The sequence below is a fragment of the Staurois parvus genome, unplaced genomic scaffold (genome assembly GCF_062004578.1).
Source record: "Staurois parvus isolate SC_StPar_1 unplaced genomic scaffold, SC_StPar_1.0 ptg000543l, whole genome shotgun sequence".
Taxonomy (NCBI): Eukaryota; Metazoa; Chordata; class Amphibia; order Anura; family Ranidae; genus Staurois; species Staurois parvus.
In genome coordinates, this window is record NW_028318339.1 from 1,324,086 (window position 1) to 1,341,021 (window position 16,936).

The 16,936-nt window shown below is 44.6% G+C and overlaps 1 protein-coding gene and 1 pseudogene across 2 annotated transcripts in view; both read left to right on the forward strand.

The window, feature by feature from the left end:
* Window positions 1-5,026: 5,026 nt before the first annotated feature.
* Window positions 5,027-16,936, forward strand: part of TASP1 (taspase 1) — a 663,695-nt gene continuing 651,785 nt past the window's right edge. For both annotated transcript variants that reach the window (XM_089690787.1, XM_089690788.1), the window contains exon 1: window positions 5,027-5,135. The gene's annotated coding sequence lies outside the window, so the exon portion shown is untranslated. The remainder of the gene's footprint in view (window positions 5,136-16,936) is intronic.
* On the forward strand, window positions 14,548-14,663 carry LOC149451283 (U2 spliceosomal RNA; annotated as a pseudogene).

A 16,936-nucleotide genomic window follows, 5' to 3' on the forward strand; every position in this document is an offset into this window, starting at 1 on the left:
TCAAAAGACAAGAAGGGTCTCAAGGCTCATGTTCAAGGTATAGGTAAAAAGATTTTAATAGCCACTTACATTAAAATTCCACAGGGATCCCTTCAGACGAAGTCCGGAAGTGACGAAACGCGTTAGGGATGTGACGTCGAGACGCACGTACGCAGACCGGAAGTGTCGCCGCGGCCATTTTGTGGGTTGTCTACACATGGCTGACTGCATTTGTTTGGCAGAACTCACATAAGAACCATGTTAGGAGCTGGATATGTGGAATTTTAATGTAAGTGGCTATTAAAATCTTTTTACCTATACCTTGAACATGAGCCTTGAGACCCTTCTTGTCTTTTGAGGACCTTGGAAAATTTCTTGGGAGACGATAAAGTTTGGACAATTTGGGACTTTTTATTTGGACGTTATTGTTTCTATTGGGACACTTTTTCATTGAATTTTTTCATTGGACTTTTTTTTTTGTTTCTTTTTTTTTTGAGTATTTATGATATTATTATGTAATTTGAATATTATTATTTAATTTTATCACAAAAAGGTTATAATACACAATGGAAAAATTGTCTCCAGGAAAGAAGAGGTATTTTCTCACTTTTATAGATGATTACTCCAGGTATACTACACTATATCCTATACACAACAAAAGTGAAGTACCAGAGAAACTTGAGCAGTATTTAGCTTAAGTAAGCAACATATCTGGCATATAGCTGAGTGTATTGCGCATAGACAATGGTACTGAATATACAGGTAACAACACACAGGTGATTCTCAGAAAGCATGGCATGATATTCAAACTACTGTACCGTACAACCCAGAACAAAATGTGGTTGCAGAAAGAATAAACCATACTCTATGTGAGAGGGAAAGACCATGCTGTTTGATGCAGATACAGTATGCCAACCACTTACTGGAAGGAGGGAATTATGACCGCATGCTAACTCCAACATCGACTACCAGGAAAATCAATGGAGAAAATTCCATATGAATTGTGGAATGGAAAAGCCCTGAATATGAACCCTCTAAAAATTTTTGGAAGCAAAGCCTATGTGCACATCCAAAAAGAAAAATGTACAAAATGGGATACTTGCGTAAAGGAAAATGTACTTGTGGGGTTCAGTGAATCTCAAAAGGGATACAGAATTCTACACCAAGACACAAACAAGGTAACCATCATAAGAAGTCGATGAAACTTCAGTGTGTGCAAAATGTCATGAACACAAATGCTTCAAACTGAGGGAAATGCCACATCAGTGTCACATGAAGATAAGCAACAAAGTGACACAGCAAAAGAAATGAATGCAATTGAAGTATTGTAAAAGAAGAAACTAGGCCACAGGAGGCTTCAGTCAGGAAATCCAACAGAAGCACTAAAGGCATCCCAGCCAAATGTTTGTCCTATGTTGTTCCTGTAGCATTAAAACCAGAGCCAGATTAATGGGATGAGATGCAAAGATTTCCAACCACTTACAAGAAACAGATTTATAAAACTGAGACTTAAAATGGGACTAGTATAAGGACTGTGGCTAAATGGTTAGCACTTCCTCCTGGCAGTCCTAGGGTCATTGGTTCGAATCCCAACCATGGCACCACCTGCCTGGCATTTGTATGTTCTCCCTGAGCCTGCGTGGGCTTCCTCTGGGTACTCCGGTTTCCTCCCACACTCCAAAGGACCTGCTGGTAGGTTAAGTGGATCCTGTCTAAATTGGCCCTAGTAAATGTATGAATGTAAGTTACGGACCTTAGATTGCACACCCCTTGAGGGTCAGGGACTGAAGTGAATGTACAATATATATGTAAAGCGCTGCATAAATTGACAGTGCTATATAAGTATCTGTAATAAACAGTTGTTGAATGGGGTGTTGGAATACAATGTTCATGTATTTTGTACAACTACTGTACACGAGTATTCAGTAGTGATATATTCTTCAAACAGTAGATGGAAGTGTCCGAAATGTGGAGATACGAGGTGTATTTTATCCCTGTGTATTAGGAACCCACTGAACCTAAGGGGCCCGGGGTCCCACAAAGTCTAAGGACTAATTTAGATGTGCAAAGAAATTTGAGAGTCCATTAATATACCTTAAGTGTTATGGACATGTTAACAGCGGGTTAGGATCATATTAAAAAAACAAAAGCATTTGCACCTCTTTGTTGGTTTTCTATTGCATGGATTTTTGTATTATCTCACATAGTAATTTTTCTAAATGCATTTCAAATGCGCTAAATACCATAAGGGCTCGTTTACACTTGTAATTGGAGGGGGGGGGGTGTAAAACCCTGCGGTTGAGCTTTTATTTCTTTACCACCTCAACCACTCTCCCTTTTGCTGCTTAGGCAGTGTCAGGGGGAGTACACATACCGCAGTCGTGACGCTTTCCAGCCATGACAGGACGATGTGGCAGTTGTCCGGTAATTAGGGGGTTAAAACAGGTGGTGAGGAGGTGATAGCACACCTCTTTACTGGCTGTCTATGGCTCTTTGAAGAGCGATCTGAATGACACTTCTAACATTAAAGTGGGTATAATTCACTTCAAAAACATTTGTGCAACAGAAAAAAAAAAATAATAAATTATGTATTTAAATAAAATAAATTATTCCAATCCAAATTGCTTTCTTATAGTGCATATAATCACACAAATCAAACTGTAAGCACTCAGTGATCACTACAACTCAGTGTATACCATCAACCAGCACACAGTAGTACTAAATACTATTACCCTTTATGAGTATTGAAATGCTAAACAATACTATGGATCAGTACTCCTCCATACTCTTCAAAGATATTTTTCCAAGGTCCTCAGAAAGATAAGAATGGTCTCAGGACTGGTATTCAAAGCATAGGGATAACTTTTTATTGATCACTTACATTAAAATTAGAGATTTTCAGCTCCAGACATGGTTCTAAGCACAATCCACAAAACCATGTGTGGATAACCGACAAAATGGCCACGGCGACACTTCCGGTCTGCGTACGTGCGTCTTGACGTCACTCCCCTAATGCGTTTCGTCACTTCCGGACTTCGTCTGAAGTCCGGAAGTGACGTCAAGACGCACGTACGCAGACCGGAAGTGTCGCCGTGGCCATTTTGTCGGTTATCCACACATGGTTTTGTGGATTGTGCTTAGAACCATGTCTGGAGCTGAAAATCTCTAATTTTAATGTAAGTGATCAATAAAAAGTTATCCCTATGCTTTGAATACCAGTCCTGAGACCATTCTTATCTTTCTGAGGACCTTGGAAAAATATCTTTGAAGAGTATGGAGGAGTACTGATCCATAGTATTGTTTAGCATTTCAATACTCATAAAGGGTAATAGTATTTAGTACTACTGTGTGCTGGTTGATGGTATACACTGAGTTGTAGTGATCACTGAGTGCTTACAGTTTGATTTGTGTGATTACATGCACTATAAGATGGATTGGAATAATTTATTTTATTTAAATATATAATTTTTATTTTTTCTGTTGCACAAATGTTTTTGAAGTGAATTGTGATTTGCACAGGGTGATTATTTTTATTTATTAAGGTAATGCACTAGATTTTGTATTTTTTTACTTTGAGGTGCATATTAGATGGAAGAGGAGTTAATCCTTCTATTGGATGAAAAGGTTGGAAAATTTGGGACATTTTTTGGACACTGTTTGGACTTTCTTTTTGGACACCTTTATTGATTCATTGGACTTTATTGTACACTTCATGTTTAAATTTATTTTTATTTAATTATAATATATCACAAAAAGGTTATATATATGATATTGCACTTTCTAGGAAGTATTGACTTTTTGAGAGATTATAAAGAAGGGTGAATATTGATTTAATTAAAGTGGGTATAAACAAGGGTTACGGGTGTTTGTGGCATTTGAAGCGTTTTTAAACTGACTTCAATGGAAGTGTTTGGAGGGCAGACAACACGTCTGGTCAATGACGCAACGCAGCCACGTGAACATTTGGCCACAGCAAGGCACAATTTCGACACATTCGTGGAGCTTGAAAACTGCTCATGATGAACCTAACCATGGATAGAATGTATAAACCGCATTATTTATAAGTCTTTCATGTTATAATAAAGATTTTACTTGAAGTCTACATGTGTCTGACTGGTATGTCCCAAGGACCCCATCACGTCCCAATGCAACCCATCATCATCCCCTCACGTCCCAGGGCGCCCCATCATCATCCCTTCACGTCCCAGGGCACCCCATCACCATCCCCTCACGTCCCAGGGCACCCCATTACCATCCCCTCACATACCAAGGTACCCGATCACCATCCCCTGGCACCCCATCATCAAGTCCCAACACGCCCCATCATCGTCCCTTCAAGTCCCAGGGCGCCCTATCACATCGCAAGGCGCCCCATCACCGTCCCCTCACGTTGCAAGGCGCCTCATCATCGTCCCCTCAAGTTCCAGGGCGCCCCATCACATTGCAAGGCTCCCTATCACTGTCCCCTCACGTTGCAAGGTGCCTCATCATCGACCCCTCAAGTCCCAACGCAGCCCATCATCGTCCCCTCTAGTCCCAGGGCGTCCCATCACCGTCCCCTCAAGTCGAAAGGCACCCCATCACCGTCCCCTCACCTTACAAGGTGCCCCAGCACCATCCCCTGACATCCCAGGGCGCCCCATCAACGTCCCCTTGCATCCCAAGGTCCCCATCACCGTCCATTAATGTCACAGGGTGCCCCACCACTGTCCCTTCATGTCTCAAGATGCCCCATCACCATCCACTCATGTCCCAGGGTGCCCCATCACTATCCCAAGGCGCCCCATCACCATCCGCTCATGTCCCAGGGCACCCCATCACTGTCCCTTCACGACCGAAGGCACCCCATCACTGTCCCCTCACGTCCCAGGGTGCCCCATCACCGTCCCCTCATATCGCCCCATCACGTCCCAAGGCACCCCATCACCGTCCGCTCATGTCCCAGGTCACTCCATCACTGTCCCCTCACGTCCCAAGGCGCCCCATCACAACACCTCACAGCACTAACAAGCAGCGCTCCCGGCGCTGTCATGTGACTAGACACGTACCAACGAGCAGAGCGCATGCGCATACTAGAAGCCGGCTCCGAGGCGCTGCTTGGATACTGGAAGGGCCTGGTGGGGCCCCGGCGGGTACAGACGCAGCGCCGGTCACCCGTGAGTGTACAATCCCCCTTCCCCCTCCTCGCCACAGCTGCACTCGCAGTGGACTCCCTGCCTGTGATAGGCGGAGTGCATGTACAGGTCACCTACCTGAGACTCCCATCCTCGGGGGGGGGGACACTAGGTGACGGGAGTTCACCTGAGGCGCCTCACTGTGTGTGTCCGTAGTGGGCGGAGCCGTCTCCTGTCCTGGTGCTGAGGACCGTCCCTGGTAATGTGCTCAGTCCTCTTCACAGTTCAGTCTGTCTGTGGGGTCAGTAGGTAAGGCTGCGTTCACACCTGAGCGACACGTCGTGTTCTTTTTCGCACGTTTTTGGCCGCGTTTGTCATGCAACAGCATTGAGTGGCGCGTTTACACGGCTTGGCTTTCTTATACCAAAACAAGGCCCGTGTACCTGAGCCAAGCGTGTTCCATGTTCTGCGGTTTTCCCAAGACAAATGCGCGGGGCAGCTACCTGCATTTGTGGTGCTATTAACTAATGGCACCACGTGCGCGGTCTTCAATGCATTTTGCGGTTTGCAGAAACGCACCACATTCCTTTTAACATAGTTTCCTATGGATCTAGTTCACATCTATGCGTTTTGAGCCGGTGTAGTTTTTGGAAAGGGTAAGGGATTTTTTTTCCTGCAGCAAATTGCATTTTAGGTTCAGTAGACTTCAATGAAAGTGGATCAAAAATGCATGCACATGCATTTTTGGACCGTTTCCTGCATGACAACCGCCACCTCCCCATAGCAACAGTAACATGATTATTATTATACAGTATTTATAAAGCGCCAATAGTTCGCTCAGCGCTGTACATTACAACATCCCACAAATGCATCAAAAACGCGTGTCCAAAAATGCAAAATACACCGGAAAAATGCGTCAAGCGCAGCCCGCATAGTTGTGAATCTAGGGTTAGGGTCCATGTACACACGGCTTAAAAAAATGCCTGTAGAAGCAGCTCAGTGTTCTCCAATGTGTACATGCACATTAGGATGTTTAGAGACATATTTTAGGCCCTGATCACATTTGCATTTTTGGATCTCAGGCAAAATTGCTGCAATAGTGGCAAAAATCAGTGTGTATTTTTGGGTGCCGTTCATTTTCAATGCCACAGAAATGCGGTGCTGTCCTAAATTCCACAGCAATCGCAGGAAAAAAGCATGGTCACCCAAAACAAGCTCCTGTATCTTTTTTGGGCAACAAGGTTGATGCTATGTGGTTTGCTGCGATATATGACACAGAAGAACCAAACCGCGTTTCATTACCATTGAAAATGAATGGTGCCCGAACACACACATGGATTTTGCCACTATTGCAGTGTGATTTGAGATTGAGTCGCAGAAATTCTGCCTGAGATCCCAAAACGCCGGATGTGAATGGTGCCTAAAAGTGGTAGCAAACCTCTTAGGCCTTGTTCACATGTGACTCAGAATGCTAACTCTTAACAAATGCACATATATTAATGGGTGTTTATAGGTGCTTTTGACTTGAATTTAACGCGCGTGAAAAACGCTCCCCAAATACCCCATGTGTGCCTTTGACATGTTTAACGCGCGTATTAAAACTGCACCACAAACACCTATAGTAAACTGTAATGTCATTAATGCGCCGCAATCACAACTCAACCGTGCCGTTACCTTAGAGTTGAATGGGAAGTGTTGAAAGGCTTCGGAGTCAACATGAGACTTCAATCTTGAAGCGAAGCGATGCAGCGCTTCATGTTCTGACAGTGTGAACAGCACTGTGTGCTGTCCATATTATAATTTGCATAGGCATTTGAGGAGTGTTAAAAATGCCCCTCAAATGCCTGCTTTCAATGCCAGTGTGAACTAGGCCTTACATATATTCTTTGTAGTGACTGGCCCAGGTAATACACAGAGATTAAACAAATCCTCCTACATAAGTTGTACCTGTATATCTGCAGTATTCTCTTCTCTGGCTGTTGAAAGTCCAGAATTTATAACGCTTGTAGAGCTGTAAAAAAAAAAGGGGGACAGAGAGCTGAAATGACACTTTGTACAACTTGGTGAGTAGAGCTGATTGGAGGAAAGGGACATACCCCTCCACATGGCTCAGAGGTACAGAGCTGAGGCTCTCAATCTGCTGGAGCTCCCTCCCCTTCACCATTTTTCTGTTGGTATCGGGAAAACTTCTCAGAAGTGATTCATGCCAATAGCAGAGAAAAGTGGCAGCAGACAGAAATGACGGCCAAATCACACCAGTGTGCTGATCTGTGTTTTTTCTTTGACACAAGTACACACTATAGAGGGATATGCTTTGGTCATATTTAATGTCTAGGATTTACAGCCATTTTAAGCTCAGCATTTAGAGGCAGAAAAACCTTTCTGGTTTGGATTTTTGAGAGCAGTTTTCTGGTAGCAAAAAAATACTGAATATGGAAAGGTTTCTTTACAGTGAGAGCTGTGAAAATGTGGAATAGACTCCCTCAAGAGTTGGTTCTGGGCAGCTCAGTGGATTGCTTTTAAAAAGGCCTGGATTCTTTCCTAGGTACACAGATTATAACTGGATATTAACATTTATAGGTAAACTTGATCCAGGGAATATCCGATTGCCTCTCGGGGCATCAGGAAGGAATTTTTTTCCCTGCAGGAGCAAATTGGATTGTGTTTTTTTTGCTTCCTCTGCATCAACTGTGGGTATAGGATTATAACACTTTTTTTTTTTTTTTTCTTTTTTTAATGGTTGAACTGGATGGACTCTTGTCGTTTTTCAGCCAGACTAACTATGTAACTGAATGCTTCTAAACTCTACTAAAGGCACTTAAACTGGTGTACAGAAAACGTTCCTTATGAGTGTTTTTTTTGCCAAGGGAACTGGCATTTTTTTAAGCCCAGTGTGCACAAACCCTTGTGAGTGTGTTTTTCACGTATTTCTGAAAACACAGGCAGAGACGTGCGTCCCTGGAACACTTAGGTGCGAATGCAACCTAAATGTTGGCATATAGAATAGAAGGTTGGGGGTTAAAGCTCTGTGTGTTCTGGGAGCGTGCCCAAAAACATGCATTGCACACGTGGTGCCAATAACTACTTCCCATCCAGCTGTTGTATATAAATGGCTGGAAGGTGGCAGTGCAGGGTCGGGTGGTCGTTTATAAATGGCCTCCCCGCACTCTGCTTGTGAGCGCGCAGCACCGCAATCTGGTGCCTGTTGTGTCCTCCAGACACAGTGGAACACCGATCGTCAGACGGGACCTCTGTACAAAGCCAATCAGTGATCACATGCAGAGTAGTAAGCAAGATGTCACTTGTGACATCATTGCTTACTACGTGTAAAATCTGTGAATGATCACAGAGGTCACATGGTACAAGGCTATTCACAACAGCCTTGTACCATGTGACAAGCTGTGACCAAGAGAGGTCACTGCAGCCAGAGAGGAGAAATGATTGCTTTTACATCCTTTATGGGTGTAAAAGCAATCAGTGTAAAAAAAAAAAAAATCTTCATCACCATCCACAAGTAGTACAGTGTCACCATGGTGACACTGTATTGCTAGGGTGACAGTATGTAAAAAAATAGATCAATAAATAAAAAAGTAAACAAAAATGTTTAAACATTATAATTTTTGGTTATAAACTAATTTGGGTTATTTTTTTTTTTTACTAAAAATATAACGGAATACATTTTGGCCCAGATTTATGATGAAATACTATTTTTTTTATAAGAAAAACTTTTTTTCAAAATTTTTGGACTTTTTAATTTACATAGCAAAAAAAATAAAAATCCCAGTGGTGAATAAATACCACCAAAATAAAGCTTTATCTGTCTCAAAAAAATGCTAACAAATTTATGTGGGTACAGTGTTGCATGACCCCACAATTGTCATTCAAAGTGTGATAGCACTGAAAGCTGAAAATTGGCCTGGACAGGAAGGGGGTAAAAGTGTCCGGACTGGAAGTGGTTAAGGTCCCATTCACACCTTGGGGTTCCAGGAATTCAAACACATTATTCCCAGCACACACATTTTTTAAAACTGGCTGTGTGGATGCTTCAGCTGTTAATCAAAGACATTCAGAGTGAAAAGTATGTCACCAGCACACCAAGGATCACATAATTACGCCATAGCCAGAAATTCTAGGGGGTGTTTTTCAATGTGATTTCTCAGCAAAATAAAGCATGGAGACATACTGTAGATGGATGGGGGAGTTTTCTTTGAATATTACAAATAAATTGCGTAAGTGATGCTCAGATGCAGTGTAGTTCCACTTTAAAGTGGTATTAAAGGGAACCTTCACCCTAAATCTGAAGTTGTCCTCCCTTGCTCCCTCCTTTCCTCTCTTAGCAATGGACAATTTTCTTAAAGGACCTTTTGTGGTTTTTTTCATCTATTTCCACTTTTCTTGCATAGACAAGACTTTGTCATCACCCCTGGCATGTGCGGAGATGTGCCACAGGGCATGGATCTCCTAGAGAGCCCTGCGGCACATCTGCACATGCATTGGGATACCGGGTATCTGTGCATGCACGGGATTTGTTATGCATGTGCAAAGACTAATAACAGGGAAGCTAGAAACCTTCCTTGTCTTTGTGTGCTTTCTCCATGGCACATGCACAGGTGCACTGACAGGTTTTTCCAGGACCAGAAGGCCAGGCAGAGCCCATGGGTACATCTTTGCATGTGCCATAAATGCGGTGCCCGGGGATGGAAAAACCACTGAACAAGACATACTAAAGGTCTGCTTTAAACTCTACAAATGTTTTCTTTTAAATTGGCCCACTGCAAGTTTGTGCCAAATGTGCTGACATGTTATGACGGACTTGCCTTTCAAATGGAAACCTCCAGTGCTAAACTGTCACCGCTTCAATCTTTGCCTGGTCTTCCTTCCGTGAATGCACTCTCCAGCAAGGGTGCTGACTATGCCCGTTATTTCCACTCCTCCTGCATTAATATAAGCCGTATTATAGCTTCCATGAATTAAACTGATTAGTGAATGGAGGAAGGGCAGATGGACAAAAGGCTCGCCTCCTCCATTCATACAGTGCTTTTCATTCATGTAAGCTATAGTACAGCTTCTATGAATTAAGGATTGGGCAGAAAGAGGTGGGCACAGCCCTTTCTCTTGGTGAGTGCCTATGACCACTCCCTCCGCTCTGTTAACCCTTGCAACACTGGAAGATTACCATTGCGAGGGTAGGAGGACCAGAAGATGGAAGATTTCAGCTACAGCAACAGCCATCAGCACAAAGGACTTTTTTCATTGATTGTCACTGCTGATTAAAAAAAGAGACTTGACCAAACTTAGGCTTTCAATAATCAGTGTAATTTGTATCAAGTCAGGCAGGCCACTACACTATGTTGTTGTAGGTCTAATGGTGATTGTTGTGTCCAAAGTGACGTAAACAAATCTTTTGAGTGTGTGAGGACATCCCCTCTTGATTATTATCTGCAAGAAGAAAATAGAGAGATTGATTCCTCTATTTGCAGCCACTCCCCTTCCAGCTTCTTTCTGCTGCCCCCCCGCTTTTTGGCTACTGTCCGTTTTTTGGCTGCTGCTGCCCCCTCCCCCCCGCAGCTCTGCCAGGTTCCCCCGTCCCCTCTCCCGCCAACTACTGCAGGGGATGTGTCAGCGTGGAGAACAGGGAAGGGGCTGGCAAATTGTTGTTTACCGGCACCTTCCTTTTCTGAATGGACATTCAGATCGGTACCAATCACTGTCCATTCATAACTGAAACATAGTACACTGTGTTTCATATGCTTCACTTTAAGAATGTGCAGTAATCTCTGTACAGAGCTATTCCTGTCCATTCATTCTCTGCTGCAGAGGATGCAGAGAAGGAGATTGAGGGCTGTGTCCTCAATCTCTTTTCTCTGTCCCAAAGGGGGAACATCAGAGGTCTGTTTAGAACACTGATATTTCACCAAAGCCCCAAACTGGTTTTGTTAAGAAAAAAATAAAAAACTACTGACGACCAGGCCCTGGCATTCCGCCACCAGGCTCAGAGGGATGGGCCCTGGCCGGGGGTCAGTGGGGCCCTTCGTGGTGTCTTGCATCGGGGCCCTGAATCTTACCCACTGTATCCAAAACTGGAAAAAGGTATTGTCTGTAGTTACACTTCAACTCTTTATTTTCTCATTCAGGGGGATGTGCTATGGCGGAACCATTTAAAAAATGCCTTGCAATTTTCTTCAGAGAACCTTTAACCACTTGCCAACCACGCTATAGCCGAATGATGGCTACAGCGCAGTTGTCCAGTTCTGGGAGGGCGTCATATGACGTGCTCCTAGCGACCTCCATGATCACTATGTCCTACGGACAGTGGCACAGCAGATCACCGGTAAATGCAGTTGCTGGTTATCGGCTGCACTTTCCTCACGCTTATAATCGGCAATTGTCAGAGGACGGATCAGCACTGATGATCAGTGCCCAGCAGTGTCACCCAGCAGTGCCTAATAGTGCCACCCATTAGTGCTGCCCAGCAGTCCCGCCAGTCATTATCCATCAGTGCTGCCTATCAGTGCCCATCATTGTTGCATATCAGTGCTGCCTATCAGTGCAGCCTCATCAACGCACATCAGTGAAGGAGAAAAATTACCTGTTTGCAAAATTAAAATTTTTTTTTTTTAATTTTTTACTCTTTTTTTTTTTTTTTTTTTGTTTATAGACAAAAAATAAAACACCCAGTGGTGATTAAATACCACCAAAAGAAATCTCTATTTGTGAGAAAAAAAGGTAAAAATTTCATACGGGTACAGTGTTGCATGACCGCGCTATTGTCATTCAAAGTGCGACAGTGCTGAAAGCTGAACATTGGCCTGGGCAGGAAGAGTGTATAAGTGCCTGGTAGGCAAGTGGTTAAGACTTGTGTACATACATGCATATCATTTGAGTTGTGCTGATCTCCACAGATCAACACAGGCTTAAGGAAATCTATAGTCAGAGAATACCAATGCAATTTTACACATACAAATTTATCACAGCATTATAATAACACAAACAATAGATATTACAACCCCAATTCCAAAAAAGCTGGTACACTATAAAATATATATAAAAACAGAAGGCTATGATTTGCAAATCTCATAAACCCTTATGTCTTTATTGTACATCACGGGACACAGAGCAGGCTATTCTTGACTCTGTGGGTTGTTTGCTACCTATAGGTGAATGGACACTGGTCGACCAATCGGAAGTCCTCCCCTGTATAACCCCTTCTACACAGGAACAGGAAGAATTTCATTTGTTCCACCTGTGTCTGTAAGGTGGATGGTCACTGAAAGTGTTGCTTGTGCTCCAAGGAGCATTCCTAAGGTCTGGATGGGTTCCCTGGGGAATCATGGACTTTAAATGCATTCGGAAAGCTGCTTAGCCAAAATGGTACCCGAGCCTTGCTGGATAAGGAGAGGAATCCTTGAAGTTTTGCCTGTAATACAGCCTTCTTGCGCTGGACCCTGCGTAGCGAACACCTGTGCAGTATAAAACTGACCAAGGCCTTTTTTCCGGTAGGTTGATGTGCAGGTCCGAGACAGTGACCCCACTTATTGGGGACCGAGTCCTTGAGGGTCTATATGACAATGCCCTCTGTGAAGGTTGGTGCTAGGCGGAAGTCAGGTCCCTGTGGCGGGAATGGTAAGCTACCTCTTTATTCTCCTAAAAATGCATTCAGAAGGTTTTGGGGGGGAAAGAGAGGTGTCATTCTTCTGCAAAAAGGTGGTTGTTCCACCAGGAGGAATGCTCACTGGGATCCATTTTATTTTGCCTGCCTGTATTTCCTGTGCTGGCCACTAGAGGGAGAAGAGGTCATTAGAAGTGCGGCTGACTGCTGAGCGCCCGACACGTGCACGTTGGGGGTTTGTGCACAAGGAATCGTGCGCATGCGCAGTAGAGGCCGGAAGTTGGCAATGTTTTTTCATCCGGCATCCTGGACACTCATGGGATGTTGCTGCTGGATGCTATGACCAGGACACAGTGCAGGCTTTTTAGTTAAGACATGTGAATACTGCCCTTGAAGGGACATTGGGCCAGTCAGTCAGCTGGGCTGCCCGGGGAGCAGCGGTTTGCAGTGAGTGTATAGATTTCACACCACTTGCATAGCTGTATTGGTCTCTGTGTTTATTGCATGGTACGCATGGCATAGCGCTTAGCGAAGTTATGTCTTCCACAAAGCGGAGTGGGGTAGGCACGGCAGAAATGGTCACTAATGCACCGCCATCTGGTCCTAAGGAACCTAGTCAAAATATTACAGCTGTACTCTCATTTTAGAGGCCAGAAGCAACTGGGCAATCTGAGCCACTATGGTTATCTGGCTTCTACTGGTGCTTCCGCATCAGTTTATGTAACCAAAGACAATCTTGCTTTAGCCTTAGCAGGGTCAGAGGATAAGATCGCAGAGATGATTGCATCTGTCTCACAGGGAACTTAGAAGCAGAAGAGGTCCTCCTCACTACAACCACCAACCCTGGAGAAGGAATGGGTGGAACCGGAGGATGAGGAGCTGGAAGAAGGTCATGCAGTAGAATCTCTATTGGAGGGGTCACAGCCTAAAGAGAAGCAGCTGGTTTCTGCCTCTCAATCTCCGAGGTTATTGGTTCAAGACCTCACTGATATGGTACACTCCTGGATTCAGACTTCCTCGTTAGAGTCCTCTGAGGTTACTTCTTCTCTGGGTTCTTTGAAACCTCCGCAGAATAATCAGGCCTTTCCAGTACATCCTCTCCTGGAACAAGTGTTGTATGCTGACTGGGATCACCCATATAGGGTTTTTGTTCCGCCAAAAAGGTTTTCTTTGTCGTATCCCATGGAAGAGAAGTTTAAGAAATGGGGTATGTCTGTAGTGGATGCGGCTGTTTCATCCCTGAATAAATCATTAACATGTCCTGTAGATAATGTCCAAGTCTTCAAGGATCTAGCAGATAAGCTGTTACCTTTCCTTAAGGCCACTTTCTCCCTGGCAGGTTCTGCCACACAGCCAGCAGTGGAACCTATTGGTATTTGCCAGAGTCTTTCTGACCGTGTCAAGCGATTGCTTGGAAGGCCTCAGGGCAGGGGATTATTCGGCTCAGGATTTGGATGATGTTCCACGTGCTTTATGCTTTGCGGTTGATGCTCTTAAGGATTACATTTTTTGTGGCTGAAGAGTTGGTCGGTAGAACTACCATGCAAGAAGTTGTTGGCAGGTTTTCCTGCAACTGTTTGGGGAGGATTTAGACCGGAGGTCAGCAACCAGTAGATCTTGGCCAGGTGACTGGTAGATCACGGTGAGGGCTTGCTGACGCGCCATCACAGAGCATCAATCAAAGAGCAATGCAGACGGACTACTTGTCGGAGCTGTAGTAGGGAACAAGAGTTCCCTAAGTTGATGCCTCCTCTAGTTCTGGCTCCTGTCCCATCCGGAGTACTCCCAACTACACTCCACGTCTTATCCCAGCTAGCGGTCTCCAGAGTGGTGCCAGCAGCAGGAATCGCTTTTCGGCCTTCTGGCTAAGATCAAGTGTAGTATCTGTTCTTATCAGTGTCCAGTGGGGGTGCTCCCGGCCATTCTAGCTTTGTGGGGATGGCTGTTGTATAGTACCCTCACTGGTATGATGGGGGTCTGGAAGGCTAGTACCGGAGGGACAGAAACCGGGGAGCGCCACAAGTTAAGCTGGGGCCCTGGGAGTAATTCCTCTGAGAAAACTGGAAGGACCCAGTACCTCCTGATTTGAACGGATCTGCCTTGGTCTGGCCAGGGGCTGAGGAGGCAGAAAGTCCGCAAACACGGTGCCCCGAGTAGTCGCCTCAGGGGTGCTCTGAGTAGCACTTGGGTGTGGGACCCCACGTTGTGACTGAGCACATGGTCACCGCGTTTAAAACACTTTTTGCACTGCGCCTCTAGGACCGGGCCTTTTGGCCAAGTCCTGGGCAATTTTTTTGCTACAGGCCTCAGGGCCTGGTCAGTGCACAATTTGGGCACGACCACTTTTTTATTATTTTTATAGATTATTTAATTATTTATTTATTTTTTTCTCACCCCATGTTTGTCACTTTTACTTATGTGTGTGTTTTTCTCACAGGATGGAGGGTGTGGGTCCTCAGGCCTGCCCTGAAGTCTAGGGGGAGGATGTGTGGCCTTTTGGTTCCTTCCTCCCCTGTCCCTAGGGGGTTTTCTCTTCGGGAGAGCCCCCTGACCAAGTACTGGATGTCCGGATTCGGCTGGGCATAAGGAACGGTGGTCCACCAGGCCTTTTGGCCAGGAGGACCAAATGGGAACCTTGTCCCTGTCAGGAGCTTCGTGCCCCGGGGGATCAGGGTAGTGGTCCAACCCCTTCGGGGGTAGGACAAAGCACACCCCTAAGTGCACTTTTTGTGTGGTGTTTTTGCACTTACACTTTTTTGTGAAACACTTACGGGTTTTTTCGTTGTAGTTTGCACGTTTGCGGACTTAAAAAAAAGAAAAAGGTGCCAGCAGCAGGAAAGAAGAGATCTTAGGTCAGTGTGAAGCAATTCACTGGGTATAATGGTATAGGGCTGCTTTCACACTAATGCACTATAGTTGACCCATACCGCTGGTGCAATGCAGTGTACCTGCAGCTTTCCTGCGGATTGCAGTGCTTAGCCATAGACTTTTTTTTTTTATATCCTGCGTATTTCGTGCACATTCTGAAAGTACACCAAAACTCCTGAGTTTTGGTGTACTTTCAGAAAGTGTATCACACCCGCAGGATATAATAGAAGTCTATAGCAAAGTGAAGCTAAGCCAGGAAAGTCACAGATGCACTGTGTTGCACCCACAGTGCAGGTAAAACTCAGCCTATCAGTGTGAAAGCAGCCTTTTAAGGGGCTCAGAACAGTACGTATTCATTTGCCGTTTGGGAGGTGGTAAAACCTCATAGTTAAGACATGTTTTTACCACCCCCACCCAATCGCATCCCATTTAGCTGAAGTGGCAAGGGGTGTACACATGTCGCAGCCACAGCAGGAATTATACGCCCTGTCATGGTTGGTGGGTGTAGCACCCAAGTGAATGAGGTCGCTCTACAAGTGCTGTGCAACCTTATGCAGTACAGCAAACAAGGGGTTAAAGCAGGCAGTGTTGTGTTGCTTTCTCACTACCTGCTTAAACCCCTTGGACCCCACAGAAGCATGCAGTTGCAGAGAGCTTGCAGAGTGGCCTCATTTACTTGAATGGGTTGCACTTGGCAGGCGTAGCACCCACCAAAAGCAACAGATGGTTTAATTCCTGCTGTGGCATGTGTACACCTTTTGGCTGCTGCCTCAGCAGCTAAAGGGGGTAAGGATTGGGGGCAGTAAAATTTTAACTCGGAAGCAGGGTTTTACCACCAATCAACATTACATGTGATCAAGCCCTAAGAGTGCCGCTGCCGAATGCAATCAAGGACTCATTCACAAGTGCAGCAGACACTAAAAAGTGATCCAAGTGTGTTTGACAGGTGGTGAGGAGGCGATAGGCAGGGTAGAATTAGGGTTTCTTCCCATGCCATGGTTTCTAAGGTCAAGTGTACCAACGTATCCAGAGAAATGAAGAGGTCTCTTTCAGGCACTCAGCCACCTATTGTCCCAGGGGGTGATCACGGATGTTCCAGCAGATGAAAGATTTTAAGGGTTTTATTTAAACCTGATTAAAAATAAATTAAAATAAGTGATGTAGTGCTGCTAAATAATAGCTACAAAAAATAAGAGTGACATAGCTGAATAAAACGTTCATAATGAGTCCATATATGTAAAATCAATCAATTTGTAATAAAGATTCTTCCATAATTCATGTGCTTTCTTGTGCTGATATCCCAAACACCATCAAGTAAAATATTGCACATAACATATAGCGCCACCTCTGTGCTCACAAAATTCTC